The following is a 22,380-nucleotide window of genomic DNA, read 5'->3' on the forward strand; positions in this document are numbered from 1 at the left end:
TGACCTGAGCCAAGCCAGGTCATGGTACTGCTCAAAGCCCTCCAATAACCTGCCTCAGTAAAATCCAGATTCTTTCCTATGGCCTGCAAGACCTGACAGCGCTGGGTTGAATCTGCTTTGGCAACCTCATTACCACCCTTCAGTCTTGCTCACACCGTACCTGCTACCTTGTTCCTCCTTTGACCAATCAAAGTTGATTTCTCTTTCAGGACCTTTGTTCCCGCCCTTCCCTCATCCTGGAAGATACCGCCTCCTGATCTTGTGGCTTGTTTCCTTACTTGATTTCCTCAGGCAGTCTTCCTGAACTCCCTCTTCTCTGTTTTCACGTAGAGCAATTATTAGTACCTGAAATGATACATTTTTGGTCCCTAGGAACTTGGTCTTGTTCATGACTGTGTTGCCAGTGCCTGATACATAGCAGAACCACAAATATTTGATGAATGAATTTAACTGACTTGTCTCTATACTTGCCAAGTGCTACTAGGTTGGGTTTGAGGTAAAGAAAATGAATAAAGGGCAGCCTGGGTGGTTCATTCAGTTGAGCGTCCAACCCTTGGTTTCGGCTCAGCTCATGATCTCAGGGTCATGGGATCAAGCCCCGCACTGGGTGCTGGGCGGGGAGCCCGGTTGGGATTCTCTCCCTCCCTTTCCCTCTGCTCTCCCCCTCTCTTAAAAAAAAAAAAAAAGACAATGATTGCTGCCCTTGAGTATTTGCCTACTAGGAATATAAATATGCAAACAACAATTTGTAGTGGACAACACTGGGCGGACTGGGGTTCCTACCATAGCTTTCTGTGTCACCTTGATCAAGTTGACACGTGAGCTAAGTGCTGCCATTTCCTCTTCTGAATGAGGGAAATAATGGTGGAATCCACTTCAGAGTGCTTTCAAGATTTTTTTTTAATGTATTGATACCATCCAATGATAGCATGAAGAGAAGTTCCCATTTTCTCAGCTCTGTGACGTGCATCCATTCTAGCGGTGACAGTTTATGTGCCTGTGAGCGGTTTGAACCGGTCACAGCCCTATTCAATGCAGTTTTCTTCCCTTTTGCTCTTTAGATACAACTCAGCATAAAGTTTCCTATTTTAAAGTGTGCAACTCAGTGGTATTTAATACATTTGCGAGGTTGTGCAACCACCACCGCTATTGGAGAACATTTTCATTGCCCTAAAAAGAAACTCTGTGCCCATTAGCAGTCACTTGCCATTCTCCTGGCAATCCCTGAGCCCCAGCCCCCTGGCAACTATATCCATCTATTCTGAACATGTCCTTGGCATCATATAAGGTGTGGCCTTTTGTATCTGATTTCTTTCATTTAGCATAATGTTTCAAGGTTCCACCATGGTACCTCATTTTTTTAACTGCCAAATTAATATTTCCCTGTATGGATATAGCACATCTTGTTTATCCATTCATCAGCTGAGCATTTGGGCTGTTTCTATTTCGAGGCTCTTATGGATAAAGCTGCTAAGAACGTTTGCACATAAGGTTTTGTGGACATGTTTTTTCTTGGGTATATATACCTCCGAGTGGAGTTGCTGGGTCATGTGGTGACTTAACTTTTTTAGAAACTGGTAGACCATGCCAAAGCAGCTGCACCATCCTACATTCCCACCAGCAGTGTATGACGGTTCCCATTTTTCCACATCCTTACCAGCACTGGTTGTCATTTGATTATAACCATCTTAGTGGGTGTGAAGTGTAGTATCTTGTTTGCGCCCCAAACCCAGTATTTTTCTGAATATATCTGTCTAGTATGTCATAAGGGATTTTTGCCAAGATGTCCTTTTATTTCAGGTGTATCAGAGGGGAGGAGGAGGGATGCCTGGGTGACTCAGTCGGTTAAGCGGCAGCCTTCGGCTCAGGTCATGATCCCAGGGTCCTGGGATCGAGTCCCACATCGGGCTCATTGCTCAGCAGGGAGCCCGCTTCTCCCCCCCCACCCCTGTCTCCCTCTGCTTGTGCTCTCTGTGTCAAATAAAAAATCTTAAAAAAAATAAAATAATAAAAATAAATAAAACACAGGGGAGGGAGGAACTGACATGCTCCCAAGATTCCCAAGAGTGGTAGCATGTGTGCAGAGGGCTCTGGCTTCCTCTGACCCAGAAGTGTTTGGGGAGAATGCAGGTTGAAAGCCAGTAGGGATTGTAAATGTACTTGAGTCACAACCAGCATTAAAAGAAAAAAAATGAAATAGTAATTTGAGGGTGAATTGCAGTAGGTTAAGTGTTGTTTGATGACGTGTTTCTCTCTGCCCATGCGTGCATGTGTGTTTGTGTTCTGGGCTGCAATGTAAAATGTAGTCTGATTCATAGTCAACAAAACGGAAAGCCACTACTTCACAGATCATCTGGTCCACCAGTTTTTAAACTGCCCGCGTGTCCTCAGTGGGGCTTACAGTTCTGATTTTCTCTAAAAGGTACATTGGGTGAACCCACCTTTGTGGAAGGACAGAGACGAGAGAAACGTAAGCCTTGCAAGTGCTTGACTTTGATACGTAGATCTAGAGATACATACAGATGCATCTTTTTTTCTTTTAACTTTGGGCTTTTCCCGTTGCGTTCTGTTTGAATAAAGGGATCCACAGCCCCAAATCGTGTGAAAACCACTGATCTAGCCTAGCCCTTGTCTACAGAAAAAGTCCAAAGGGGAACAGACTGCCCCGTGGTTCCACCCACCATAGTAAATGCTCCCCTGGGTGCTTTCCCACTTCATCTCACTGTTTCGGCCGGGGGCGTTAATGTCTCCCAACTTTTCATTGTGCTGTGATGAGAGGAAGCAGACCCAGTGCAGTTAGGTGCCTCAGAAGCAAGGCGGGGAGGGTGGCTTCTAGCAGGTCTTGGTAACAGGGAAGGAAAAACCCCCATCTGGGCACATATGCAAGAATGGCCTTTGTCCAAGAGTCCGACATCTGTTCTTTCAAGAACCTCCCGGGCGCCTGGGTGGCTCAGATGGTTAAGCGTCTGCCTTCGGCTCAGGTCATGATCCCAGGGTCCTGGGATCGAGTCCCGCATCGGGCTCCCTGCTCCTTGAGAGCCTGCTTCTCTCTCTCTTTCTCTCTCTCTGTCTGTAATGAATAAATAAATAAAATCTTTTTAAAAAAAAAAAAAGAACCTCCCTCGTACACAACGAGACAGGGACCCTCAGCCATTTTAAGCATGGCGGCTTTGGCCTACATAACCCACAGGACCCGTGGGAGGTGAGCCTGACTGATCTCGGCCCCAGCTGGAGGGAGAAGCCCACCAGACCAGTGGGACTTCCCCAGGCAGCCAGGATGTGCTGAGCACCTGCTGCTATTCTCTGCCTGGAATGTCCTTTCTTGCCTTCTAATGTCCAAATCCTTTTTGGACTTAATGAAATGTATTTAAGATGATGTTTTCCAATTATAAAGAAAATACATGCTGGCTTTTAGAGAATTGGGGAAACAAAAATAGAAAAAAAGTTGTTGGCCATCCCACCATCCAAATATAACCAAGGCCACCTGTCTCGGGTCAAGTTCTCCACTTGACTGCACCCAACTCACACAGAGCTCCCTCTTACATATGGAACAAGCCAGGTTTATTTCTTACCCGTTTGTAAGTATGTATCAGGGTCTTACCATATACAAATAATGTTTAATATTTTTTTCATTGGACATATTGTGAACTAAAATCGCAGAATACAACTTAAATGTTTAACCAGGACATTTGGAAATTAGGTAAATCACTCCATACCAACAGCAAAACACAGCTACGGTTCTCCCTGGTGTATTCTTTTTACCTAGTCATTTTACAAGATTTTTAGATGCCTCTCTAAACTCTTAGCTCTACAGGTAAATTGGTAACGATGGTACGCCTCTCCCAGGGCTTGGGGGAGGATTAACAGATGAACAAAACCCAGTCCCTGCCCCAGGAGCCCACGGCATTTGGCGGGGAAGGGGGAGGTAGGAACAGAGGGGCCATCAGTGGCAATAAAACCAGATGACTGGGGACAGAAGATCAAGGCAGCAGGGCACTGCGTCCACGGACAAGAATAATGTTCTGCAGCCAGCTTCTCAGCCATAGACCTGTGAGCCCGGGCAAGCAACTTCACCTCCCTCACCTCTGTTTCCTCTTCTCTAAGTTGGGCAAGGATTCAATAAGACCATCCCGTGAGGGACTTGGCTTGTGCACAGACCCATCAAGGAAGGCTCCACCAGTGGGAGTCAGGAACATGCTTCATCAAATTTTGCGATGCTGGCAATTGGAAGATGTAAATTGGAATTTACAATGTGGAGGGGGAAAAAGTCGTCTTACATTCCATCTTCCAATGTGGATGTCTCACCTTCCGTACAGTATTATGCACAGAAGGGCCTGCAACGCGGAGGAACACTCATCTGTCACTAAACCTCTCCACCCGCTCCTCCCTCCTTTCTTTGGGCGCTAAACGCTCCTCTGCTTCAGCGGTGTTCCCACATTCTTCCACTAGGTGGCGCCCCGGCCCTGGGTGCCGGCAGCAGGAGCTGCCGCCCTGAAAGCGAATCTTCCTGCTCCCACTTTTTTTTCCCTTTCCCTCCATCCCTTTCTCCCTGGTCACAAGAGGCCCCAGTGCTGGAAGGCTCTCTGCAGGGTTCCAGAGCCTGACAGTCACAGGGCTCTTGCAGTCCCCTGGCTCCACTACCTCCCAAACCGGAATTCCTTCGCAGCCAGCCTCCAGCTCTCTCCGGTTCCTTCCTTGCACACCTTCGGTGACTGAAGACTCACTACTTTATGAGGCTCCTCTCCTGGAAGGAATCCAGGTAATAATGGTCATGCACTTGAGCTCTGACAACTCTCCAGCTGGGTTCTAACGTCTCCGCTCTGCTCCTTGTTCAGCAGATGTGTCCGCTTCGCTTATGGCTGAATCCCCGGGGCCTGGCGCAGGCAAGGCACTCATTTGGTGAACGAGTTAGTGAACGAGCTCAGTTCCGTGCGTCAGTTTCCTCACCTGAGAAATGGGGCTAATGATGGTATTTACCTCAACGTTGTGAGGATTAAACGACACGGGACTTGCAGAGACAGGCCTAGCCCCGTGCTTGGCCCGTAGTAAGTCTTCAACAACAAATATTGATTATATTTTTTTCCCACTTATACCTATGGGTAGCCCGACTCTTATTACTTGAAGGTTCTCCTTTAGAGCAAATTGCATCCTGATTCTTAAAACTTCCACACACTGGCCTTGGGCTTAGTTCTGTCCCTTGGAGCCACAAAGAACATTTACTCCCTTTTCCAAGGGACTCCGCTCAGCTCAGCATACACGTATGGCCTGTGTGCCAAGAGCTGGGGTTACCAAGACAAGACATGACCATAGTTTCTTCCTCTGAGTGCCTCTTGGCCTAGCCAGGGCAGGAGACCACTGAGCAGCTGTGGGTACCCAGTGAATATTTTGGATGAACAGTAGGACTTACTTATCGAGGCTTTACTGTCCATTTCATTCTTCCACCTGTGTTCCTGGGCATCCTAACCCCGTTTTCTAGGTGAAGGAACTGAGGCACAGAAAGGTCACATCAGCTGGTGAGCAGTAGAACCGGGATTTGGGTCCTGCCTGACTGCAGAACCCACACCTTAACTTCTAAGCCATGTTCTCACTATAGCCTGGAGGATGCTCTGGGGCCTGGGGGGAGTTTCCGGTTCCTGAGCATTCCACCGCCATGACCCTGACGTCATGGCTATTATGCAGCTTCCCCTCATCAGTTCCCCATCTCTCCCACCATCAGAGCCATATTTGGCTCGATTGCAATCCCATGGATTGGGGGGGGGGGCAGCTCCACCTCCAGGGTGGGCTCGGGTGGCTTAGGCCAGGCCGCACGTCATCCCACTCCCCAGTCACGACAACAGACACGTCTTCAGTGAGAGCCCGTGGTTGGTTAAGAGAAGTAGCAGAGCTTGTAGGGGAGAGAGGCTGCTGCTTGCTTCTGCAGGCGTGCTGGGGGAGAGGTTCCCCGCAGAGGAACCTCTCCACCCTGCTTTGCTGTGTGACCTTGAGTGCAGAGGGGATGTGAGAGCCAGAAGCGCAGCAGTTCTTCATGCCCACAGAGGATTCCTTTTGAGGATGAGACCAACATACAGAGGAGGGCAGAGCCCAGAGACTTCATGGAGGAACAGAAGCGGGTCCCTGGTTTTATCAGTTACCATCGTTGTGTAACAAATCACTCCAAACGGACCAGCTTAAAACAACAAACGGTAGTTCCCATGGTTGAGGGTCGGGACTTGGAAGAGACCTAGATGGGTGGTTCCGGCTCTGGGTCTCATGAGTCTGTAGAGAGATGTTGCTGAGGGCTGCACTCATCTGAAGTCTTGACTGGGGCCAGAGGATCCACCTCCAAAATGGCCCGCTCACGCGGCTACAGGCGGGAGGCCTCCGTTCCTCACCAAGGGGGCCTCTCCGTGGCAGATGGCTTCCACCAGAGTGAGTGATGAGGAAGACAGAGGGAAGGAACCAGCAGTGTCTTCCATGGTCTCTCAAGTTGTGTACTGTCATTCCCACTTTTCTTCTAAACTCTCGTGACTAAGTCCAACCCACAATTCAAGGGGAGGATAATCCGGCTTCCTTTTTTTTTTAAGATTATTTATTTGGCGTGGGGGAAGGGCCAGGGGAGAGAAAATCTCAAGCAGATTCCCTGCTGAGCATGGAGCCCAATGTGGGACTTGATCTCACGACCCTGAGACCACGACCTGAGCCGAAACCAAGAGTCAGACGCTCACCCGACGGAGCCACCCAGGCGCCCCTAATTAGGCTTCCTTTGAAGGAGGTGTCAAAGAATCTGTGGACTAGTTTTAAATCATCATTGCCGTGAGATCACTTGAGCTGCCGGATCAGCTCGTACCTGAGGATCCATCTCTGAGCCCTTTGATACATTATTAGTTATTTAATTAGTTATTAGTGTTAGTTAATTCCCCTTCTTGTTTAAGCTAGTCTGAGCTGGGTTTTCTGATCCATGCAAATCAAAGTGCCCTAATTAATATCCCCTGTGCCTCGTGGGAAGGGCCTTCCTCATCTCAGCCTCCAGATCCGCCTTGTCTGCCTGTGTCCCTCCGAAGTGCGGTGGTGAGAGCCGGGCCCAGGCTCCGGGAGCGGAGGGGAGGGGCAGGCCCTCCGTGCCTCTGGCCCTTCACCCTACAACAGAGTGTATGCCATTGCTCTATCACCAGTGAAGATGGCTGCGGGGAAACCGCACTGTTCTCTTGACTCAGGACCCATCATACTCGTCTGTCTACTTGCTGCTCCTGCGAAGACCTGACTTGGACGTCCTGGGCTTGCCCTGAAGCATTTGGCAACAATTTCCAGGATTCTCCTGGTCAGTCCGCTTTAGGGGAGGGGGACCAAGGAATCCCAAGGCCCAGTGGGAGGAACTCTAGGTCAGTCTCCACCCTGCTTTGCTGTGTGACCTTGAGCGAGTCCCTGCTCCTCTCTGGGCCTCGGTGTCTTCCCTGAGGAAAGCAGAAGTTTGGCCCAGTGTGTCTGAGATGCTTTAGGATGTCCTTAGTTCCCTGCGGTCCAAAGGAGACAAGAAATTTCAGGAGAAGCCTCCCTTCAGACAGCTGGGCCTTGGGTGGCCCTTCACATCACAGCAGAGAGAAATGCACACACGGCGCGCCCTTTGCCATCTGCCATCTCACCTGATCCTCTGGGCAGCCAGCGTGGGGCCAGGACGAGGCAGAGCTGCAGGGCAGACACGGCTTCCCCTCCAGGGCCCGGGACAAAACAGCCGCTCTCATTTACCGAGTGCTTGCTGCCCACCCTGTGCCAAGCCCCTCATGTGTGACTGTCGTGGTCCTTCGCGCGCCAGCCCTGCTGGGTGGTGACTATTATTAACCCCTTTTACAGGGAAGGAAACCGAAACCCAGAGGGTAAAGTAAGTACAGCAAATGCAGCAAACGGAAGCTCAAATGCAGCTTGAATGTCTCCGAAAAGCTGTCCGTGCTTTTCATCACACGGCAGCCCTCTTGGTATTTACGGGAGCACAGGGGTAGGTGGGAAGAGGCTGGTGCAAAGCAAGGAGGCCAGAGCCTTGGGTTCTTGAACAAACTCTGAGCACTTATTCTCTGGGCCTCTGTTTGCGTGTCTGTAAAATGGGGATAATGATTCTCACCGGAATTGTGAGGCTTGGGGAGAAACATTTTAGTGAAGACCTATGTGAGCATTTCTTGCACGCTGCAGAGTGCCGTCTAAATGTAACAGATGGTTGTTTTCCTTAATCCCAGCTGCACGGGAGCTGCGGCAGGAAGCAGGCAAGCTCACGAGGGCGGGCCAAGTGTCCCAGAGTGGCTGTTTCCACCCCTGCACACAAGAAGTCCCCAGGAGAGGAGGCAGGGCAGGATGAGAGGCAAAGCCCTGGGTGCTTATCTAGAACTTTCCCTCCATTCCAGGGCCCTCCAGAGGAAGGGAAACTTCTGGACTGTCCCCATTGAGTTCCAAGCATTCCAGAGGCCTCACTGGCGAGGAAGCCTGTCGTCGCCTGACCCAGCACCGGCCATAGAAAGGCCTGGATGGGTTGGCTCTCCCCTTTCCCTCGCAGTCCCTGTCTTTGTGGCGCCCTGGTCTCACTGACCAGTCCCCACAGCCTGTCCTACCAAGAGGACACCAGCCTCTAGCAGGGAAGACCCACTTCCCAGCCCAGCCGAGGCTGTCAATAGTACTCCAGCCCGGGGATGTCACACCAAGCCATCTTTTTAATTTTGTGTGTCTGATTCCTCTTGAACCCCAGGTCTGTCTTGCTCCCAGCGAGCCCGAGCGCTCCTTAAGGACAGGAGCCTGGGGCCTGCTTGCTTCTGGGCTCCCATCAGAGCCCTGTCTAGGGCTGCGTACACACTCGAACCCCAGACCAGGTACTGCTCGTGCTGTGGGCTCCTTCTCGGGGTCTTTGATGAACACCCCTCAGGTCCCCGATCCCCAGCGCCTACTGGAAAGAGTTCCGCCGACACAGGAAGGAAACCCGGCTTCTGGCCCTGGCTGCGCTCCACTCAGGCTGAATGACTCTAGGCAAGGCCCTTTGCCTTGCTCAGAAGCATCTGTGGTTTTTCAAACTGTGCTCAGTCAAGGTCAGGCAGGCCGTGGATGTGCCTGAGTGGGGCGGGCGGGGGGCCCCTAGGGCGTGCGCTGGGATTCCAGGCCTCACCCCCACCACCCAGAGCTGTTCCGTTCTTGTAACTTTTACACATTTGGCTTTCACATGAAATTTTTGGGTTTTGTTTTGACAGCTTTACCGAGGGAAAACGGATATACAATAAACTGACATGTTTAAAGTGTACAATTGCATAAGTTTTGTCCATCGACACAAGAGAATGAACATATCTACCCCCTCGAGAGTTTCCCCCTGCCCGTTTTAAATTCCCCCGTGACTCAGGAACCACCGATCTGCCTTCTCTCGTTGCCTTTTCTAGAATTTTATGTAAATGGGAGCCTGCAGTAGGTATTCTCTTTTGTCTGGCTTCTCTTACTCAGCGTAATTATGATTATTATTTTTAAAGATTTTATTTATTTATTTATTTGACAGAGAGAGACACAGCGAGAGAGGGAACACAAGCAGGGGGAGCGGGAGAGGGAGAAGCGGGCCTCCCGCGGAGCAGGGAGCCCGATGCGGGGCTCGATCCCAGGACCCCGGGATCATGACCTGAGCCGAAGGCAGACGCTTAACGACTGAGCCACCCAGGCGGCCCTCAGCGTAATTACTTTGAGATTCCTCTACGTTGGCTCATTCCTTTGCAATGCTGAGCAGTATTCCGTTGTATGGAAACACCACAGTTTGTTCACCCATTGACCTGTTGGGGGCAGTTTGGACTGTTTTGGTTTCTAGCTATTAGAAATGAAGCGGCTATAAATGTTCCTTCAATGTTCCTTCACACAAGATTTTATCTGAAGAAGCTGGACTACTAAAAAACAAACAAACAAAAACAAAAAGAAGCTGGACGAGACGATCCCTGAAGTGACAGGCTCTGAAGGACCCAGAAGCTGTAGTGGGCCGAGCTGGGGACTCCAGGATGAAGGGAACTGCCCCTTTCAGGCCGCTTACGGGTGCCAAGCACCTGACCACATTCGCCCATTTAATCACAGTCCATCCGTGAGGCAGGTGCCACTGTGATTCCCAGTTTACAGACAAAACAGCTGAGACACAAGGCAGTGAGTGTAACTGATGACACACATCTAGGCGGTGGCACCGTTGTGACTCAGACCCAAGGTCTGGCTGCCGCGGAGCCCGGGCTCCTAGCCACCACATGTCTGTACAGAGAGCCAGCCCTGGCTCCCTGGCTGGCTTTGATTCGCTGTGTGGGGGGTGGATACTGGCGTTGGTGCTCGCCGAGCCGGCCCGCTGGGAACACGCAGTCAGCCTGGGAGGCACGCTGGGGAACTGGGGCCACACCAGCAGGAAGAAGTGAATCAGCCACATGGCCCAGGGGTGGCACCCTGGTCCTGGGCCTGGCAAAAGAAATGAGAGGGAGCCCCTGGTTATGCGGAGGCCCCTGGACTTTTCACACATGTGCCTTCCTGTAATGTTCACAGTAACCAGGAGGTGGGGATTATCATCTCCATTTCATAGATAAGAAAACTGAGGCTCAGCAGAGTCTACCTGTTAGGATTCTGTCAGCTTCACGTAACAGAAAAGCCAACCCAAAGTGGCTTAAACGATAAAGACATTTATCTGACAAAACCCCCAAAGTTCGAGATTTGGCGAATTCCAGCTCCGTAATCCAGGGACACCCACAGGCCATCAGGACACAGGCTCTTTCCTCCTTCGTGGGCTCCTTCCTTGGCGCCTTGGTCCATCCCTTCTTCACAGTCCCCAAATGGCTGCAAAGATGTCCGGGACCCACAATGGCACCCGGAGGCAAGCAGGGAAATCTCCCTGTCACCCATTTTAAGAGGGATGAGACCCTCTCAGCATCTCTGCAGACTTCCCCTTGCTTCCCATTGCTGAGGATTGCCTAAACCAATCAGTGGGTAAGGGAACAACACCCCTTCTGGGGCAAGGGTAGAGGTCAAGGATAGGATGGTGGGGCGGGGGGGCTCTCCTGGGGTGGGGTTCTCCTGGAGGCCCCAGGTGCTGGGAGAAGGGCAAACAACATCCAGGTTTCGCTCGTGAGGACGGAGGGGACTGCCTCAGAGGAAAACAGATTTGCGCCAAGGTCGTCCATCTGTTTAGAGGCAGAGCTGAATTCTAACGCACGCAGAGACATTTTGCCTTGCCCGTTATCCTTCCAACATCTTTACTGTCCTCACCCCATGGAGGAGAAAATTGAGGCTCCCGTCGTGGAACCCAGGCCAGCCCCATTGCTCCATGAGGAACCTGTGTGTGATAAGATATTAACATTTTATGGGCCGGCCATTTTTATTACATCACCTATGAGGTAAGATACTATTATTATCCCCATTTCACAGAGGGAAACACAGAGGCACAGAGAGAAGAAGCTTGCCTGAGGTCACGTAGCCAGAAAGTGGTGGCACTGGTATTTGACCTCTGCCTGGTTTTCCGGGATCCACCACACCAACAGGTGAAGGGTGGACTGTGAGGGAAGCCCAGGAGGGTGAGTCCCAGGGCGGGTGGGGCAGTCCCCGGGGGCGAAATCGGGAGAGCTGAGCAGCAACAGGTGAAGGGCGGCCAGGAATGGGGCTGCGGCCAGGCCAGCTGGCAGGCCCAGCCGAGTCTGCAACATGAGCCCAGGAACCATCACGGCCCACCCACCTTGCTCTCAGGTTCTAGCTCCCCTGGGCGGCGCCCCCCTCCAGGAGCCTCAAGTACAGATTCAAGTTTTCTGGGCTAAGGGCAAGCAAGTTTTATGGACAGGTCAGTGAGCCACGGACACTTCAGCCTAGGGGAACTTCAAGGAGTGTTTGGTTCAGTGCCCCATTTTCCAGATAGGGAAATTGAGGCCACTCTGTATAAAGGGTTTTGTTTGTTTTTGTCCGTGTTACTCACTGCTTCATCCCTGTTGCCTAGAACAATGCTTGGCGTATGGTAGGTATTCAGTAAACATTTGCAGAATGAATGACTGACTCATCGAGTGCGTGTGGTTTTTCTGAGGCCCTTAGAATTGCAGCAGAAAGCTGGCCATCAGAAGCGCCTCTTCTCCTGCAGGGCCTCCTCGCACGGTGGGAAGACTCGGGGTCAGAGGAAAGTGGCTTGTCCGCGGTCACGGACAAAGCCCACGGGCTCCCCCAGGCACAACATTTAATACATGACTCCCCCACCGCCCAAACACACAAGCACCGGCAGCCTCGCTTCAGTTACAAGGACAGAACCCACTCAGCCCAGCCGCTGAGGCATAAATAGGGCCGGGGGTGGGGTGGGGGTGAGGATACTGGCATGATCCTTGTGCAACAAAAGGGGAGGAAACTGCAGCCAGAGCTCCCAAGGGGCCAGAAACAAAACCAGAAAATAAAAAATGCCATTACCTGCCACCCCCACCCTGCCCCAGTGCACTCGCTTTGGAAGGGCTCCTGGCTGCCTCCGATCCTGCTTCTCGGGTCTTCTCAGTTCAAACAGTCAACAGGGACCGGTGCCTAGGTCCCAATCGCAAATTCTAGGGGAGTGAACCTGATTGAGCAGCTGGGGTTGGCAGCCACCCCGGTGGGCCAGCGCCCACCGCCCATGGCCAGGGGGCTGCGGGAGCAGGCCAAGAATGGGGGTGTGGGTGGCTTCTCTAAGACCAATGTGGAGGGTGAAGGAAGTGATGCCTCCCCAGTCCAGTCAACTGGGTTAAGTCCCATGCCAGCCCCCATCTTCCCAGACGAGAAGTCTTGCATATCTCCATGATGGAGCTCCTGCTACCCACACGGCACAATATCTTCCATTGTCCGTAATTACTCATTACTGGTGGAGGGCTCTTAAGTCACCCTTTCTTTCGAACCAGCCATTGCTCGTTTGCTCAAGTCTGTGACTGCAGTGTTTACGCAAGCTTGGGTCAAGGTAACCCAACTGTTCCCTCATTCTGCTGCTACAAACAACTTTTACACCCTGCAATCCAGACCCCGTATAAGACAGGATCTGATTGGTTCTCCCACTCGCCAACTTGTCACGGCTGTCCCTGTTGGTCAGAGCATTCACACCAGCTGCCCACCCCACCCTCCCCATTGGATGCCAGCCAACCTATAGAATGGTCGCCCAAGACCAGAGGCCCGCCCATCCCTGGACTGAGTTGGTTGGGGTCATTTTTAGGTTCGGTTTACACAAACGTTTTCTCTGCTTATCCTGATTTTCCTGTGGGCCTAGGCCAGTTCCCTGTGCTCCTGCCCCCACCCCAATTCTTTGTTCATTGTTTACGGAGCCTTATTCTTCTCCTTCCTGGCGCTTCCCCACCTTTTTCCTGCTGATTGCACGTTTTGGACACAGCTCTGCTCATTTCAAGTATGGCCACATATATGGCTTTGGGCAAGTCGTTTCCTCTGTTTGAGCCTCAGTTTCCCCATGTGTATATTGGGGTGACTAATTCCCACCTCACAGGATTATTGAGAGGATGAAAGGAGTCCATGTATGTGTGAAGTCCTGCCACAGAGTTGAAAGTTAGGCAAACTCAATGTCTGGCCTCCCTTTCAGCTTCAGCCCTGAAAGCTATCCAAAGACCAGAGGGGCAAAGCTGAACTGGGAGAGAGAAGAGGTCTGAGTTCAAATCTCAGCTGGGCATCTGACTTGCTGTGTGACCTTGGGAAAGTCCCTTCTCCTTCCGGGGTCAGTTCCTTCAGCTGTCAAATAAGGATTGGACCAGAGGAGCATTTCCCAAACTGCAAAAAGAGGGTAAATAGCACACCACAAAAAGAGGGAGAGAGAGAGAGACTGAGTCTTTGGCCAAATATGTTGGGAAAAACCATTTAACACCTATTAGAATATTAAAAACTCTGACTGAGGTTGGGCTGTCCTATATGGTAGCCACTAGTCACATGTGATGACTTAAATTCAAATTAATTAAAATCAATTAGGGGCGCCTGGGTGGCTCAGTCGTTAAGCGTCTGCCTTCGGCTCAGGTCATGCTCCCGGGGTCCTGGGATGGAGCCCTGCATCGGGGCTCCCTGCTCCGCGGGAAGCCTGCTTCTCCCCCCTCCCACTCCCCCTGCTTGTGTTCCTGCTCTCGCTGTGTCTCTCTCTGTCAAATAAATAAATAAAATCTTTAAAAAAATCAATTAAAATTTAAAATTCATTACCTCCATCTCACCAGCCATATTGCAAGGGTTTGATAGGCATGTGCGACTGGTGGTTAGCATGCAGCACAGAAGCAACTGGAGAATTCCCTTGCTCACAGAAAGTGCTAGTTGATGGTGCTGCAGTCAGAGGAGGCCTGTTCCAGCTTAACCAGAATCTCCCACGCACATTTGACCGCACTACCCCTACGGCACATCCACGACCAACATGAGAAGTAATATTGCTCCCAGGAACATGGTCAGATGTTGAGCGAGAGGAGTCTCTTGGGGCCTTTCCAACTCTGAAAGTGAAGAAGGGGGAACATTCTGGTAACTGAATTCCTCCTAGGGGAGGGAACCGCCTGTGTGTAGCTGCTCTCTTGGCTAAAAAGACATTGTAATTGTGGATGCAGCGGGGATGCACTGGGAAGGAGGGGGCAGGGAACCTGGTTGCTCATGGTATGGAAGGGTGTGGAATTGGGAGAGGGAGAGGAAACAGGAGAGGTGAGTGGGTTGAGGGTCAGGGAGGGTCTAGCAGTCTGGTGGGAAGATGGGGCCCAGGCAGAGGGAGGGCAGGGGTGGGACGGCTGAAGGACCCTGGAGAGCAGGGAGGTCTGATGTGCCGGGGGAAGGCATCTGCTCCCGGCCGCACTGCAATGTGGTGCCCCTCACGCACCACCCGCGAGTCAGTATGTGTCTCCCACATCTGGACACGTGGCATTGGGGAAAATCAGGAAATGGAGGTTTGACCTTTGGGCTGTCCAGAAAGGGCCTTCAAGAGAGTCGAGAGCTGAAGGGTAGCGAATCCAGCAGAAGAAGGTCGCATGGAAAAGAAGACCTGCAGAGGCAAGCTAGGGGAAACGGACCCCTACCACGAGAGTCTCCAGAGAGGTCAGAAGGTGTGGTGGCTCTAAAACATGCCCCCTGCCCCCGGGGGCGCCTGGGTGGCTCAGCGTTGGTTAAGCATCTGCCTTTGGCTCAGGTCATGATCTCAGGGTCCTGGGCCCAAGCCCCCGAAGGGCTCCCTGGGAAAGAGTCTGTTTCTCCCTCTCCCTTACCCCTCTCCCCTGCTCGTGCTTGCTCTCTCTCTCTCTCTCTCAAATAAATACATAAAATCTTTTAAAAAATAAATAAAAAATAAAACATGCCCCCCAAATGCTCTGACACTCCTTTTTTTTTTTTTTTTTTTAAGATTTTATCCATTCATTTGAGAGTGAGAGATCACAAGCAGGGGGAGCAGCAGAGGGAGAGGGAGAAGCAGACTCCTCGCTGAGCTGGGAGCCCAATGTGGGGCTCGATCCCAGCATCCTGGAATCATGACCTGAGCCGAAGGCAGACGCTTAACCGACTGAGCCACCCAGGCGCCCCTCTGACAATCCTTTTATATGCCCTCCCCTTAGATATTGGTCCTGTGACTGCTTGACCAATAGAATACAGTAGAAATGACCTAAATCTTAAGAGACTGGTAGGCTCCACTTCCTATTTCTAGAGACACTTATTCTTGGAATCCAGCTGCCACGCTGTGCCCAGGGCACACTGAAAGGCCAAGTGTAGGTGTTCTCGCTAACCAGTCCCGACCGAGATTCCAGCTGACAACCGGTGTCACCTGCCAGCCATGGGCCTGAGGAAGCCTCTGGATCACTCCAACTCCATTCACCACGACTGCAACGGCACAAAAAGCCCTGAGCGAGAACCCCTTGTTAGGCCCAGTGAACCCCCAGAACTGTGAGAAAAAAATAATAAAATGATTTTGCTCTAGGCTAGTAACTAAGTTTTTTTTTTTTTTTTTTAAGATTTTATTTGTGTATTTGAGAAAGAGAGCACATAAGAGGGGGCAGGGTCAGAGGGAGAAGCAGACTCCCCGCCGAGCAGGGAGCCCGATGCGGGACTCGATCCCCGGGCTCCAGGATCAATGACCTGAGCCGGAGGCAGTCACTTAACCCACTGAGCCACCCAGGCTCCCGCTAGTAACTAAGTTTTGGTCAATCCATTTTGCAACAGTGGTTTCACTGGACCGGGAGACAAGGCATGGATCCCTTCACAAGTGGGATGGGATAGGGGAGCCAACTTTTCACGAAATCTTAAAGTACAGAGGGGCCTCAGCAAACTGTTCTACTCGGAGGCTGACAGGAGTGACATCTGGATGAACTTGGTATGAGATAAAGTTTCTGCTGTGACCTTGAGGAGGGGGCCCGGAGACTGTCCAGGTGAGAAATGGAAAGGTGTCAAGGGTGACTCGGAAGCGTCTGTCTTGGGCAACTGTCCTCAGGGACAATGTGAACTGAAATTGGGGGCGGGGGGTTGGGAGGAAGGGGAGAAGACCAGTTTGGGATGCACTGCTGCATTTTCGATGTGCCTTGTAGAAATACCAGAACCTGCTGATACATTAATAAAAAAAGAGAAGCTTCGGCTCGTGCCCCCAGAGCAGAGATTTGAGACGTCTGAACCCCAGAACTCATTTGTCAATGCCCACGTGCGTTCATTCATGTATTCCCTCGCTTACTCAGCCACTCAGGCAGGCAGATTTATGTCTAAGAGGGCAGACCCTGCAGCCAGACCGCCTGAGTTCAAAGCCCAGCTCGATCTCTTCCTAGTGGTAGGGCCGTGGGCAGGCGATGCAGGCTCTGTGCTTGCAACTCTTTGTCTCTAAATAGAGAAGATAACAGTATCTATATTATTGTAATGATTAAAAGAGTACACACGTGGGCGCCTGGGGGGCTCAGTCGTTAAGCGTCTGCCTTCGGCTCAGGTCATGATCCCGGGGTCCTGGGATCGAGCCCTGCCTGCATCGGGCTCCCTGCTCCGCGGGAAGCCTGCTTCTCCCTCTCCCACTCCCCCTGCTTGTGTTCCCTCTCTCGCTCTCTGTCAAATAAATAAATAAAATCTTAAAAAAAAAAAAGAGTACACATGTGGAAAATTCTTAGAACGGTGCTTGCAACATAAGTACATATGACTTGTGAGCTACTAATATTCAACCAAAAATCTTGGGGCCCCTGCTGCACTCTGGACTCCATGCCGCACTGAGAACGCAGCAGGGAACAAGGCAGACACAGGCCCTGCCCCGGGAAGCTTCCATGCCCGTCCTCATTCAGCACTGGGGCCCTATGGTTCCTAAGGTTTTTTTTCTCCTGTGTATTGTTCCATTTGATCCTCAGAAGGGCCCCAGGAGGTTGTTATAACAGTGACCTTATCCCTACTTGACAGAGGTGGAAACTGAGGCCTGGAGAGGAGAATTGCTGTCTTCCTTGCACAATTGATGTCCTCCATCTGCTGTCACAAATCTGTGTGTCCCTTCAACAAAGGCTCTGTGACACGAGGGGTGACCCACCTCTTGCGCCCGAGTGAGGGGCCCCACAGCCCTCTCGTGCCAAAGGTTCTGGAGGCATGAGGTGGGGGCACCGGACCTGAGCTGCTCCTCTCCCTGCTCAGTCTCCCAGGTGAAGTGGGTGTTTTTCCACTGGGTGTGACTCACAAAACCCCACCCAATACCATCCTCATGGATGCCTGAAATTCCACCATTTGTGATTCATTCTTTCAGGTTGAGCAATTGTTCCCAGGAATATCTTTTAATATCCCAAATTCTTCTGGGATGGGTTACTAAAGGCCCTAAAGATGATCCCTTTCCGTCTATGGATGAAGAAAGTGTGCTCCAGAAGGAAAAGTGACTTGCCCAAGGACATACGACCGGTCAGTGGCAGAGCGGGGATGAGAAGCCAACATTGCTGACCCTGCAGCCCCACCCTGGCTGGGGAGGGGGGGGCAGCGAGAGATACTCCCATGCACCTTACGCTACTTTGCAGCCTGCGAGGAGCTTCCCTCCCAGAGTCCACTTGCTTCGGGTCATCCCTACCAGCTGGCCACCCTCCTCCCTGCTGTGGGCATGAGCTGTGTGGGGCTGCTACAACCATTCCCTCTTCTGAAAACAGGGCTTGGTTTATTATTTCGGGAACTAACCTAAAGGTGCCTTTCCCTCGTCCCCGCTGCTGGATCCCTGAGGGGCTATGGTTTCGGGCCTTTCCCAGGCCTGGTTTACCTCCTCCTTCCATCTTACGGGCAGCCACAGATCCTTGCAGGGCATTCGTTTTCATTGTTGAGATAGTTTTTTTGTTTTGTTTTGTTTTTTAAAGATTGTATTTATTTACTTGACAGAGAGAGACAGCGAGAGAGGGAACACAAGCAGGGGGAGCGGGAGAGGGAGAAGCAGGCCTCCCGCCGAGCAGGGAGCCCGATGCGGGGCTCGATCCCAGGACCCTGGGACCATGACCTGAGCCGAAGGCAGACGCTCAACGACCGAGCCACCCAGGCGCCCTCGTTGTTGAGATAGTTTAAGTAAGCCAAAGTTGGTTTCTGTTGCTTCCTCCTGAAGAGCTCTAACTGGCATACCCACTTTCCAGACGAGGAGGTTGAGGCGTGGAGAGGAAAGGTGAAGGAGACGTAGGGCCAGGACCGCGAGCCTGTGGCCTGCTTCCCAGCCTGGGCTTGTACTCACATCGCCCTGGGGACTCGGAGCAGCGGGGTCCTAAGAAAAGAGGGAGAGAGGGATACAAGTGAACAGGTCTGAACAGGGTGTAAGTGGTTAAGTGAGAGGTTTTGGAGTCAGACAGACCTGAGTCTGAAGCCTCTATCTGTGATATATTAGTTTTGGGGCCTTGGACAAGTCATTTCATCTCCTCAGAGCCTGCTTCCCTCAGCTGTAACATAAGGAGAATAGCACCTTGGTACAGACACAGGTCTGCAGGGTTCTGTTGGTGAGTCGTGCACTGCGGGAATTTTGGCTTTCACACATTTCCCTTGACGGGGACCCCTGTGCAGTGAACAACCTGGACAATGGTACAAGACATCCCTATGGATAGATAATATCGGCCTTATGTGGTTGGTATGAGGATAAATGAGATAATGTATATAAAGTTTCTGGCACAGTGCCCAATACTTAATAGGTACTCAATAAATAGTAGCTAAGTATTGTAACACAACACCACAGGCTCAGTCTGGAAGCTCTCCGGCACTCTGTGCTGACACACTGTACAGCTTAAGCTCTTCCCTTTCTCACCACCCACCTCCAAGCCTCATAACCTTTCCTGGATGGCCTCAGTGCCCTGCCTCTCCCTTCGTGGCTCTTCAAGTTTGGCTAGGCTGCTGGGCAACAGGGTTCTGGCCTTGTCCGGCACACCATGGCTTTCAGTTTGGCAAAGGCCCCAGATCCGCTGGGTTCCAGCTGGCAAGGCCCTCCTGTTCCAAGTTTCTGAAGGTTCCAGCAGCCAACCCTGCCCTCCAGGCTCCTCCCTCAGACCCCAGGCAGATGGCAAGCATATACTCGGAGCCTGGCTGCTGCAGGCCCAGAAGTCCCCTATAGCCGCCCAAGCCCCCTTTGGCCTCCTCCCTGCTCTCTGGAAAGGCCCAAGCAGCCAGAAACAGGAATGGCTGGACAAGGGCCTCTGGGAAAGCCACGTATGCCAGCCCAGCTCCTGCCAGCTCTCAGGCTGATCTCACAATGGCTCCTTTCACCAGAGAGAGGAGCTGGCCTGCCAGTAGCCCGCGAGGTGCTGTCCCAGGCCCCAGGGGCATGGAGTGGGAGATCAGAAACTAAGGAAGGGGTTGCTAAGGCTGGGAGAGGTAAAGGTGCTGAGCGACCCCCTCACGACCACCTGATGTCAAGGTCACCACCCCACAACTGAGGCCCAGGAGATCAGGTTCTCTGGGGCCCGGGGCTGGAGTGGGGGTGGGGGGGGGTGAATAAGTGTGGGAGCAGATGGAGGGAAAGAGTTAGTCATGGGGTTCTGGGGGGGATGGGAGACCGGGCCCTCAGCCCACGCTCTCGCTGGCATCTGCAGGCCCATAGCAAGAGGGTGACGTGGTCCTGGTCCTTAAAAAGCCCTTCCAGTAACAACTGGGGCATCCCAGCCAGGCGTCTTTCACATCCCCCCTCTTTTCCATGCCCTCTGCCCAGGCTTCCAGGATCTCTCAGAGGGACTTGCATCTTCCTACAAATATATCTGCCCCCATCCACTCCCCCTTCTCCATTCCCAAGGCACAAATCTGATCTAAGCTGCTCAGTGAATTAAAGTCCTCACCAGCTGCCCACTGCCCGAAGGACCATGGCCTCGGGGTCCAGACCACCGTCTTTGCCCACTCAATATCTATCCCTTCTTCCCATCACTAAATCCTCTTTTTTTTTTTTAATGTTTTTTTTATTTATTTATTCATGAGAGTCAGAGAGAGAGGCAGAGGCAGAGGTTCGAAGCAGGCTCCCCGCCTAGCAGGGAGCCCGATGCGGGACTCGATCCCAGGACCCTGGGATCATGACCTGAGCCGAAGGCAGGCGCTTAACCATCTGAGCCACCCAGGCGCCCACACTAAATCCTCTTATTCCCAGGAAACCATCTTTCCCCCACCCTCAGTCCCCGTGGTGTGGGTGGGGCTCACACCTACGGATAGGCATGTGACCCCAGTTTGGCCAATGAGGTATTCTCCCCCACTTCCACACAGTGACTGGTTCAGGCATAGGCATGTGACCCAAACAACTCCAGAGAGATGCAATTGCAGAATCTGTGTTTAAACGTTTGGACAAATGAATCTTTCCTTCCACAGGGCTTGGAACTGGGAGGGTGTCAGCCTGGAGCTGCCTTCATTTGGAAAGTAACTGCTCCACAGTGAAGTCAACAAAGGAAGCAGAAAGATGGGAGCCCAAGTCCTGGTGGCATCATTTGAACCCCTAGATCCAGCTGTACCTGAAGCAGATAAGCTCAATTATTTTTTGTTTGTTTGTTTGTTTCTTGAGTCAGTACATTTCCTTTTCATTTAAGCCTCTTGGAATTGTGTTTTCCATCTCTTGCAACCCAGGATTATGACCAATACAGTGGCCTCAAGCCAGTTTTGCAGTCCCATCTGCCTTGCTCTGGACTTGCCATTCCCTTGAACACCCCATGTGCTTGGTGACTTCTGCTGGCCACTCTACTTGGGATGGACTGACTTTTCCCCTTTCACACTTGCTCAGCTCTCTCTCTCTCTCTCTCTCTCCTTTTTTAAAGATTTTATTTACTTATTTGACAGAGAAAGAGAGAGCATGAGCACAGTGGGGGGAGGCAGAGGGAGAAGCAGACTCCCCACTGAGCAGGGAGCCTGACGCGGGGCTCGATCCCGGGACCCTGGGATCATGACCTGAACTGAAGGCAGACGCTTAACCGACTGAGCCACCCAGGTGCCCCTGTCCTTGCTCAGCTCTTAAAAGTCCAGTTCAAATGCCAGTTCCCTCACAGAGCCTTCCCCAACACCTCCCCAGGGAGAATTTGCTCTTTGCTCCTGTCCACTCCGGAAGCATTATTAGACTGTTTCCTAGTGATCTACTTGTTTGTATATCCATCCCTTCGGTTAAATTATTTGAGCTTCTTGAGGGCAAGACCTATGGTATCTTGTTCTTTTCTTAGTACCCAGTGCCTGGCTTGGCACAGAGTAAGTGCCCAAGAAATGCTTCTGGACTGATCTCACTTACCTTCGGACCGGGTGGGCCTGGCTGGGTGTTGGTGCTGCGGGGTTGGGGTTGGCGCTAGGACTAGGCAGCTCTGCGGCCCATTTCCACCTCTGTGCAAATGCTGTTTCTTCAACCTAAAGTATTTATCTCCCCTCAGCCCGAATACCCTGCTCATCCATCAGGAGACTCCGCCCCTCATACGTGACGAGGGGGCTGTTCTGGAAGCAAACAGACTTGAGTTCAAGCCCGATTCTTCTAGATGGCACTTGAGTGATGTGGGCCGAGTCACAGAACTTCCTTGAGCCTCGGTTTCCTTAAAATAGCAAACACATGGTGCTTATTTATGTGCTGGGCATTGTTCTAAGCGCTTTCCAATGTCCTAGCACTTGCAGTTTCCTGATCCGCCCTGTGAGGCATAGGTACTATTACTGTCCTCAATCTAATGACAAGAGAGCGGAGGCCCGGAGAGGTTAAGTGTCGCCCGAGGCTGTGACCCGGAAGTGGCCGAGCAGGGTTTGGAACGCCAGCTCCAGTCAATGCTCTTCACACTCAACCGTCCTGCCCCATGGAAAATGGACATACTAGAACCTTCTTCATAAGGTTGTTGTGAAGTCCAACCCTCGCGTAATGCGTGTGGACGATCCAGCAGGGCTGAGCGCTGCTGTCACCGCTGGTGTGTTCTGAGCCTGGCGGAGTCCAGTCCTCTCAGAGAATCCTGAATCTTGTGGTCGGGCCGCAGGGAATGGGGGGGCCGTGGCTGGGCCAGAACAGCATCCACTTGGCTCTGGCTACATTCTAGGGCT

General features: G+C 51.9%; 1 long non-coding RNA gene across 1 annotated transcript; it reads left to right on the top strand.

The window, feature by feature from the left end:
- The first annotated feature begins 17,463 nt into the window (after window positions 1–17,463).
- On the top strand, window positions 17,464–20,989 carry LOC113914237. Its single transcript, XR_003517423.2, has 3 exons — window positions 17,464–17,546; window positions 17,648–17,796; window positions 20,698–20,989. It is a non-coding gene; the product is annotated as an uncharacterized LOC113914237 (long non-coding RNA).
- Window positions 20,990–22,380: the final 1,391 nt, after the last annotated feature.

This window comes from Zalophus californianus, chromosome 4, assembly GCF_009762305.2.
Source record: "Zalophus californianus isolate mZalCal1 chromosome 4, mZalCal1.pri.v2, whole genome shotgun sequence".
Taxonomy (NCBI): domain Eukaryota; kingdom Metazoa; phylum Chordata; class Mammalia; order Carnivora; family Otariidae; genus Zalophus; species Zalophus californianus.